The sequence below is a fragment of the Oncorhynchus clarkii genome, chromosome 12 (genome assembly GCF_045791955.1).
Source record: "Oncorhynchus clarkii lewisi isolate Uvic-CL-2024 chromosome 12, UVic_Ocla_1.0, whole genome shotgun sequence".
Lineage (NCBI taxonomy): Eukaryota > Metazoa > Chordata > Actinopteri > Salmoniformes > Salmonidae > Oncorhynchus > Oncorhynchus clarkii.
Window position 1 is genome coordinate 90,294,729 of NC_092158.1, and position 11,415 is coordinate 90,306,143.

Sequence of the window (11,415 nt, forward strand, 5' to 3'; positions counted from 1 at the left end):
AAGAACTTTTGAGGAGAGAAAAACAAGAAACAGTTTTGATTAAACTTCTCACCAGATCACAACATTGATGTATTGGTATCTGACAGACCAATGCTCTCTTAGGGACAGCGTGGGTTCCCCAGGAAGAACAGTTGAATGTTGACACTAACTTTTTTTGACACAAGAAACCAAAGCACTGACTGGAACCAAAATATTTGTTCCTAACAGAGACTCAATAAAATAGACCATGTATCAGTGAAACACAGTCTCTGCTGAAATAGCAGGGAAGGGGAGACATTTAGCCACCCTACAACACTTTTAATAGCAGGGAAGGGGAGACATTTAGCCTCCCTACAACACTTTTAATAGCAGGGAAGGGGAGACATTTAGCCACCCTACAACACTTTTAATAGCAGGGAAGGGGAGACATTTAGCCACCCTACAACACTTTTAATAGCAGGGAAGGGGAGACATTTAGCCACCCTACAGCACTTTTAATAGCAGGGAAGGGGAGACATTTAGCCAGTGTTAATCACTTATTACGACCAAAGGTTTACAAGCTATCTTATGATGATTTATCACAGAAAAGTGTATTACTGTAAGGTAATGTCCAGTGATTACAACAATAATCTTTTTTGGTAAAAGCTTTTCAGGTCATTTGTGAGCAAAAATATAGCCCCTTTGACTGCATTCAGGTTATTCATCTGGCAGAATATTCCTCTAATGACAGACCAGAGATGTAGAAACCAGATAGAACCCATTACATGCAGCAATATGCTGTAGAAATAACCTGATCCCATTTATCACTGTGCAGGAATCTGACACACACACACACACACACACACACACACACACACACACACACACACACACACACACACACACACACACACACACACACACACAAACCAGAGAAAGCTAGGTGGAGGTGAAGGCATTCATTCTACACATCAATATAACTAGATAAGCTGTAGCTGGAGTGAGATTGAGAGGGGCTGAGACGCAACTGGGAGGGAATGAAATGCATCATATTTTCTCAAACTGCTAAATCCCTCCAAACATTTAAAGTATTTTCCTACGGTCAAAATTGCAAAAGTTTATATTATATAATGCACAAATATTCATCTTTACATCTACCAATCACCCCTCCAGAACACCAGAACCACTGGTGATATACTGAGAGGCTGAAGGGGTTTAAACAGGTTGAAAACAGAGAAACTAGTGCTGCCATTCATCTGGTATACCTGACGTCCAGCCAGAACCACTGGTGATATACTGAGAGGCTGAAGGGGTTTAAACAGGTTGAAAACAGAGAAACTAGTGCTGCCATTCATCTGGTATACCTGACGTCCAGCCAGAACCACTGGTGATATACTGAGAGGCTGAAGGGGTTTAAACAGGTTGAAAACAGAGAAACTAGTGCTGCCATTCATCTGGTATACCTGACGTCCAGCCAGAACCACTGGTGATATACTGAGAGGCTGAAGGGGTTTAAACAGGTTGAAAACAGAGAAACTAGTGCTGCCATTCATCTGGTATACCTGACGTCCAGCCAGAACCACTGGTGATATACTGAGAGGCTGAAGGGGTTTAAACAGGTTGAAAACAGAGAAACTAGTGCTGCCATTCATCTGGTATACCTGACGTCCAGCCAGGACAACTGGGAATTCACCCTGTCAGCCAACACAGTACATAACTATGATGAGAGGGGGAGAGAGGGAGAGGGAGAGGGAGAGGGAGAGGGAGAGGGAGAGGGAGAGGGGGAATAGAGAGAGAGAGAAATAGAGTGAGTGAGTGAGAGAGAACGGAACTGTACTGATATGTATTGAAAAATGATTCCACACGTCAGAATGTATGGAAAACTGACTACGCTTCAAAGCTGTGCTTATTTATCCACAGATGCGACATGCTAAGACAAGATAAACTAACTGTATACTTCTCTAAAACATTGGCCCACCTATAGATCATAACACATGATGACTGGGTCCTGTCCACTGGCCCTGTGGACCACTGTCAAGACGCAGTCATCATGTGTTATGGTACATCTCAGTGGTCCACAGGGCAAGTGGACAGGACCCAGCCATCGTGTTTATGTGTGTGTGTGTGTGTTTATGTGTGTGTGTGTGTTTACTTAATTACTCATTTACTGTCATATCTTACCCCAGGATACGTCAACTGGTAAATATCATCCCTTACCCCAGGATATTTCAACTGGTAAATATCATCCCTTACCCCAGGATACTTCAACTGGTAAATATCATCCCTTACCCCAGGATATTTCAACTGGTAAATATCATCCCTTACCCCAGGATATTTCAACTGGTAAATATCATCCCTTACCCCAGGATATTTCAACTGGTAAATATCATCCCTTACCCCAGGATACTTCAACTGGTAAATATCATCCCTTACCCCAGGATATTTCAACTGGTAAATATCATCCCTTACCCCAGGATACTTCAACTGGTAAATATCATCCCTTACCCAAGGATACTTCAACTGGTAAATATCATCCCTTACCCCAGGATACTTCAACTGGTAAATATCATCCCTTACCCCAGGATATTTCAACTGGTAAATATCATCCCTTACCCCAGGATACTTCAACTGGTAAATATCATCCCTTACCCCAGGATACTTCAACTGGTAAATATCATCCCTTACCCCAGGATACTTCAACTGGTAAATATCATCCCTTACCCCAGGATACTTAAACTGGTAAATTTCATCCCTTACCCCAGGATACTTCAACTGGTAAATATCATCCCTTACCCCAGGATAAAATAATCGTCTGACGTTTCAGCGTGAATCACCTTCATTAGAGCCTATCTATGATCATCCATGTGAATGAGGTGTGAGGCACAGGGAGTCCAGCCCTGGTTCTTCCAACCCTGGCCTGCTTGATCCTAGGCAGTAAAACTATAATCCCTTCCAGAGCCCTGGGTGCAGGGCCAGCTCCAGCAGCTTCATCAAGCACCTCACTACAGCCCATTCCAACACAGCACCGCCCTGACTGGGGAAAGAATGACAGCACAGGACCAAGGTGCCAAGGAGAAGGGGGATATCACACCATCTCTTTAGCTCTCATATTGTTCACTTTACCTTCTCTCCATCTCTCTCTGTCTCTCATCATGCTCCTGTTTGTTGGTGATGGCAAGACATCTCAGTTTAGCTAATGGATATAACAGACTTATAAAACTAGGTCTCAGTCCTATACTGGAAAACAATATCCTCCGTGTTCTAACTCTGGAGCCCAGGCAGCCTCTGTGTTCTAACTCTGGGACCCAGGCAGCCTCTGTGTTCTAACTCTGGGGCCCAGGCAGCCTCTGTGTTCTAACTCTGGGGCCAAGGCAGCCTCTGTGTTCTAACTCTGGGACCCAGGAAGCCTCTGTGTTCTAACTCTGGGGCCCAGGCAGCCTCTGTGTTCTAACTCTGGGGACCCAGGCAGCATCTGTGCTCTCACTCTGGGGCCCAGGCAGCCTCTGTGTTCTAACTCTGGGGCCCAGGCAGCCTCTGTGTTCTAACTCTGGGGCCAAGGCAGCCTCTGTGTTCTAACTCTGGGGCCCAGGCAGCCTCTGTGTTCTAACTCTGGGACCCAGGCAGCCTCTGTGTTCTAACTCTAGGGCCCAGGCAGCCTCTGTGTTCTAACTCTGGGATCCAGGCAGCCTCTGTGTTCTAACTCTGGGACCCAGGAAGCCTCTGTGTTTTAACTCTGGGACCCAGTCAGCCTTTGTGTTCTAACTCTGGGACCTAGGCAGCCTCTGTGTTCTAACTCTGGGGACCCAGGCAGCATCTGTGCTCTCACTCTGGGGCCCAGGCAGCCTCTGTGTTCTAACTCTGGGGCCCAGGCAGCCTCTGTGTTCTAACTCTGGGGCCAAGGCAGCCTCTGTGTTCTAACTCTGGGGACCCAGGCAGCCTCTGTGTTCTAACTCTGGGGCCCAGGCAGCCTCTGTGTTCTAACTCTGGGACCCAGGCAGCCTCTGTGTTCTAACTCTAGGGCCCAGGCAGCCTCTGTGTTCTAACTCTGGGATCCAGGCAGCCTCTGTGTTCTAACTCTGGGACCCAGGAAGCCTCTGTGTTTTAACTCTGGGACCCAGTCAGCCTTTGTGTTCTAACTCTGGGACCTAGGCAGCCTCTGTGTTCTAACTCTTGGGACCCAGGCAGCCTCTGTGTTCTAACTCTGGGACCCAGGCAGCCTCTGTGTCTAACTCTGGGGACCCAGGCAGCCTCTGTGTTCTAACTCTGGGGACCTAGGCAGCCTTTGTGTTCTAACTCTGAGACCCAGGCAGCCTCTGTGTTCTAACTCTGGGGACCTAGGCAGCCTTTGTGTTCTAACTCTGGGACCCAGGCAGTCTCTGTGTTCTAACTCTGGGACTCAGGCAGCCTCTGTATTCTAAATGGGGACCCAGGCAGCATCTGTGCTCTCACTCTGGAGGCCCAGGCAACATCTGCACTCTAACTCTGGGGCCCATGCAGCATATGAGAAAACACACAGATCAGCAGAGACCCAGGCCTCTCCTCCTTGGATGGCACCCTATTCCCATATTGGACTACAGGGCCCAAAGAAGGGAAATGATTGAGGCCAGATAGAGAGAAATGGATACCTGTGACTTATGGTGGAGGATTTTCCATAATGCTGGACTAATCCTACACACACAGGAATACACAGTACTACACAGGAAAAGATAGTACTTCACAGGAAGAGACAGTACTACACAGGAAGAGACAGAAAGGACAGTACTACACAGGAAGAGACAGTACTGCACTGGAAGAGACAGTACTGCACAGGAAGAGACAGTACTGCACAGGAAGAGACTGTACTGCACAGGAAGAGACAGTACTGCACAGGAAGAGACAGTACTGCACAGGAAGAGACAGTACTGCACAGGAAGAGACTGTACTACACATGAAGTGACAGTAATACACAGGAAGAGATAATACTATACAGGAAGAGACAGGAAGGACAGTACTACACAGGAAGAGACAGTACTAAACAGGAAGAGATAGTACTAAACAGGAAGAGACAGGAAGAGACAGTACTATACAGGAAGAGACGGTACTAAACAGGAAGAGACAGGAAGGACAGTACTACACAGGAAGAGACAGTACTTCACAGGAAGAGACAGTACTGCACAGGAAGAGACAGTACTGCACAGGAAGAGACTGTACTACACATGAAGTGACAGTACTACACAGGAAGAGACAGTACTGCACAGGAAGAGACAGTACTGCACAGGAAGAGACAGTACTGCACAGGAAGAGACAGTACTAAACAGGAAGAGACAGGAAGGACAGTACTACACAGGAAGAGACAGTACTGCACAGGAAGAGACAGTACTGCACAGGAAGAGACAGTACTGCACAGGAAGAGACTGTACTACACATGAAGTGACAGTACTACACATGAAGTGACAGTACTACACAGGATAGCACTGTACTACACAGGAAGAGACTGTACTACACATGAAGTGACAGTAATACACAGGAAGAGACAGTACTGCACAGGAAGAGACAGTACTGCACAGGAAGAGACTGTACTACACATGAAGTGACAGTACTACACAGGAAGAGACAGTACTGCACAGGAAGAGACAGTACTGCACAGGAAGAGACAGTACTGCACAGGAAGAGACAGTACTAAACAGGAAGAGACAGGAAGGACAGTACTACACAGGAAGAGACAGTACTGCACAGGAAGAGACAGTACTGCACAGGAAGAGACAGTACTGCACAGGAAGAGACTGTACTACACATGAAGTGACAGTACTACACATGAAGTGACAGTACTACACAGGATAGCACTGTACTACACAGGAAGAGACTGTACTACACATGAAGTGACAGTAATACACAGGAAGAGACAGTACTGCACAGGAAGAGACTGTACTACACATGAAGTGACAGTAATACACAGGTAGAGACAGTATTACACAGGAATAAACTGTACTACACAGGAAGAGATAGTACTACATATGAAGAGACACTACTACACAGGAAGAGACAGTAATACACAGGAAGAGATAGTAATACACAGAAAGAGATAGTAATATACAGGAAGAGACGGTAATACACATGAAGAGACAGGAAGGACAGTACTACACAGGAAGAGACTGTGCTACACAGGAAGAGACAGTAGTGCACAGGAAGAGACTGTGCTACACAGGAAGAGACAGGAAGGACAGTAATACACAGGAAGAGATAGTAATACACAGGAAGATATAGTAATATACAGGAAGAGACGGTAATACACATGAAGAGACAGGAAGGACAGTACTACACAGGAAGAGACTGTGCTACACAGGAAGACACAAAGGAGCTGATCGTGGACAACAGGAAAAGGAGATCCTAACAGGCCTCCATTAACATCGAAGGGGCCTGTAGTGTAGCAGGTCGAGAGTTTCAAGTTCCCTGGTGTCTACATCACCAACGAACTATCATGGACCAAACACATCAAGACAGTTGTGAAGAAGGCATGACGAAACATTTTCCCCCTCAGGAGACTGAAAACATTTGGCATGGCTCCCCAGATCCTCAAAAAGTTCTACAGCTGCACCATCAAAAGCATCCTGACCGTTTGCATCACCACCTGGTACAACTGCTCGACATCTGACCCATAAGGTGCTACAGAGGGTAATGCGTACGGCCCAGTACATCACTGGGGCCAAGGACCTACTGTATATAATAGGTGGTGTCAGAGGAAAGCCCATAAAATTGTCAGAGACTCCAGTCACCCAAGTTATAGACTGTTCTCTCTGCTACCGCATGGTAAGCAGTACCGGAGCGCCGAGTCTAGAACCAAAAGGCTCCTTAATAGCTTCTACCCACAGCCATAAGACTGCTGAACAATTTATAAAAATGCCACCTGACAATTTACATTGAAATTTGTTTTGTACACTGCTGCTACTCGCTGTTTATTATCTATGCATAGTCACTTCACCCCTACCTACATGTAACCTGTACACCCTCACACTGCCTCGTACCGGTACCCCCTGTATATAACATCCACACTGCCTCGTACCGGTACCCCCTGTATATAACATCCACACTGCCTCGTACCGGTACCCCCTGTATATAGCCTCGTTATTGTTATGTTTTTGTGTTACGTTTTATAATTAAATTTTTTGGTATTTTTGTATTTTTTTCCCCAAATCTTTTTTTCAATATTTGTCTTAACTCTTCTTGAACTGCACTGTTGGTTAAGGGCTTGTAAGTGTGCATATCACAGTAAGGTCTACACTTGTTGTTGTTGTATTCGGTGCATGTAATAAATAAAGTTTGATTTGATTTACTACACAGGAAAAGATGTCCTCCTTTGGAGAGAGCATGTTTGTCAGCTACTGTAATCACCAATAGATTCATTCTCCAATATGATATTGTACAGTCCTGTGTGTGGGAGGGAGGGAGGGAGGGAGGGAGGGAGGGAGGGAGGGAGAAGAGTCCCTATACTATACTTTAGAAATCATTTTTCCCTCGTTCCCAAAGGTCCATTATAAAGAATAGACCACTAGATTGTTGGGTGTGTAAATAATTGAACGTTTTGTTTACAGTCAAATCAGGCATTCAAATATGTTCACATCGGAAGCATCTGAAGACTAGACTGATTAAATGGTTCAGGTGTTGATGTTTTGAAATATTGCAAACCCTGCTGAAGAGTTGGACAGAGTAAGGAGACCTGTGGGAGCTGCTAATAGAAATCAGTATGGAGTAATGGAGTTGTTAATGTCCTCTGAAGGAGCACTGAGCTGCATAGTACACACACACGCACGCACGCACGCACACACACACACACACACACACACACACACACACACACACACACACACACACACACACACACACACACACACACACACACTGCATGGCTTCTGGAGTCAGACAGGTTCCATGCTGAGAAGTGATTAGCTGTTTAACATGTTCACATACAGTTGCTATAACAACACACACCAGTCAGCTAGGTAACATGTTCATATACAGTTGCTATAACAACACACACCAAAGTCAGCTGTTTACCATGTTCATATACAGTTGCTATAACAACACACACCAGTCAGCTATGTAACATGTTTATATACAGTTGCTATAACAACACACACCAGTCAGCTATGTAACATGTTCATATGCAGCTGCTATAACAACACACACCAAAGTCAGCTGTTTACCATGTTCATATACAGTTGCTATAACAACACACACCAGTCAGCTATGTAACATGTTCATATACAGTTGCTATAACAACACACACCAGTCAGCTATGTAACATGTTCATATACAGTTGCTATAACAACACACACCAGTCAGCTATGTACCATGTTCATATACAGTTGCTATAACAACACACACCAGTCAGCTATGTAACATGTTCATATACAGTTGCTATAACAACACACACCAGTCAGCAATGTAACATGTTCATATACAGTTGCTATAACAACACACACCAGTCAGCTATGTAACATGTTCATATACAGTTGCTATAACAACACACACCAGTCAGCTATGTAACATGTTCATATACAGTTGCTATAACAACACACACCAGTCAGCTATGTAACATGTTCATATACAGTTGCTATAACAACACACACCAAAGTTAGCCATTTCGACCACTCTTGATAGGTGTTTGGACCCCTTCGTTCTATGGGTGGAAAAGTGTGTGACTGTGGTGGTCTCAGAGGAAACTCTCTGTCATTCACTGGCAAGTTGAGCCCGTAATTCCAGTAGAATAATTGTCTTACAGTTTTTTTCGATTGCTAAACGACAGTGGACACAACTGGAGTCACATGTGCAAAACTCTAACTACAGTCTGCACAGCAGCAGTTCATGTGGACCAAACTCTAGTTCGTTTTTCATTGCTTGAACACAGTTTTCAAAACTCTACACACTTATCCCATGACTTTAACCACAACCTGCACAACACTGTGGATTTACAGCACTTTGTTCAAATGCTAACACACTGCTGTCAAAACTGTGAACCACACATTCAAAACGGAATAGATTTCAGCCTTGTGCCTTTCAAACACTGCTGATTGCAATTTCAGCTGAAAGGCTAAGCAGGTGTCTTGTTTTAGACTTGTTTGTGAACACACACACATATTACAGTATATATAGGTAGAGCTCAGAAAGACTCATTTTGGAAATGGAACAAGGAAGATGGGTTCGTGGAGGGAGAAGGGTGGCAGGGAGAGGGCGGATGCGTGGAGGAAGACAAAGAAGACAAAGAGCTGTTATTTCAGATGAAATAAGGGCTACACTTATAGACCATGTCGTGAACCATGGTCTCTCATTGAGAGAGGCAGGGTTGAGGGTGCAACCCAATCTGCAAAGATCCACAGTGGCATCTGTAATGCAAATTTTCCACCATGCAAACAGGTGAGAGTTACATCCTTACAGTAAATGAAAACATTACAGGAATCTATTTTGTATTGCAATTATAGAATATTTACACAGATATATATTACAGTAAGTTTGACTGTAAAATATATTTTTACAACAGGACCCAAAGGCTGCCCCCAACAGGGGGAAGAGGAAAAATATTTTTAGATGCGCAGGAAAATGCTATTGTTGACATGGTTGTTGTCAACAATGCAATAAAACTGCGGGAGATTCAAGAGTGCTGGCTGATAATGATATATTTGAAAATGTTAATTCTGTCAGCACAACAACTATTGCTCGAGTCCTAAAGAAACACCAAGTTACAATGAAACAGTTATACACTGTACCGTTCGAGAGAAACAGTGAACGGGTAAAAGAGCAAAAGAGCAAAGATACCAATATGTCCAGGTAAGACGTCTGAGGTTACGTACACAGCTATACAAAATATTTACAGTAAAAAAAAACACTAGCATTTCTACAGTAAAACTGTGCACTTACTGTTTTTCAGGGAGTAATGGAGGTGGAAGCACTGGAAAGACCACATTCATTTGTATTTATCGATGAAGCTGGATTTAACCTTGCCAAAACACGGCGCAGAGGAAGGAATGTTATAGGTCAAAGGGCCACTGTGGAGGTTCCAGGCCAAAGGGGGGGAAATATCACCATGTGTGCTGCAATGGCCAATGATGGTTTGCTTCTCAACACACCACTCATTGGCCCATACAACACAGAAAGGCTTATAGCTTTCCTAGAAAAGCTCTATGCTCAGATCGTGCCAGCAGAACAGGGGGAGCCAGTAAGAAACCCCCAAGTTTTTGTCATAGTTTGCGATAACGTTGCTTTTCACCACTCTGCAGCTGTCACAGATTAGTTTGCAGCACATCACAGATTTATGGTTTTGTACCTGCCTGCATATTCACCCTTCCTCAACCCAATAGAGGAGTTTTTCTCTGCCTGGAGGTGGAAAGTGTTTGGTCACCACCCACATGACCAAATGTCTCTTTTGGAAGCCATGCTGAGGACGTGAGGATGTGAGGACACGAGTCCAGAGGACTGCCAGGGATGGATAAGGCACTCCAGAAGGTTCTTCCCCAGGTGCATGGCAAGAGAAAACATTAGATGTGATGTTGAAGAAAACCTGTGGCCTGATGCTAGAGAGAGGCAGGATTAGCCCCTCAATTATTTGTTCGAATTACAGTATGTACTTTTAGTTTCTACCTTTTTTTTCTCATTACTGTAATTCCGTAAATTACTACAGACTATTGAAGCAAACTGCTAATTTTCATTTACCTTAAAGAATTGTTATGTTCTAAAAAAATATATAAATCATGTGAAAGAATGTCACTCTTTTCTTTGAAGAAAATATTACTTTGTATGAAGTCACTGAAATTGTTCAAACTGTAAAGATGAAAGTTTGTATTTTCTGTATTGGTGTTTGATGCTAGTGTTTTTACTCTCAGTGTGTTCTGAGTGACAGTGTGTGTTATCTCAGTGAGGGTTGTGCATAGTGTTTGGCTGCACTGAGCGTGTTTTGAGGCTTGTGTTAAGAGTTGTGTTGCTTGGAATGAGTTTTGCAGGTGATGTGAGCTGTTTAGCTCAGGTGACTGTTGGTAGTGCAGACTGTAGTTAGAGTTTTGCACATGCGACTCCAGTTGTGCCCACTGTCATTTAGCAATCGAAAAAAACTGTAATAGAGCAGAATGAATCTGGTCACTGTAACTCACGTTCACCTCAAATCATTTATGGTCAATTGGAGGGACAATCTGTTCCAGAGAGAGTATAATCTACGGATTTCATGACTCTAGGTGACTGGCCATGAGGAGGAAGGTGTTGAGTTGGCCAGCAGTCCCAGAACAGCAGAAAACATTTAAACACCTGGAAGATCTGCACATATTCCTCTCCTCTGTATATATCCCTCTCTGCACTGACATATACTCTGAACCAAAACAGGATCCAAAGCAACAAGAAGATCCAAGACAAATAGAGGATGAGAGGACTGGGAGTAAAACTACAGGAGACCTGGACCTGAGACCTACCAGCTACCTACTGGGACATATCTGGACC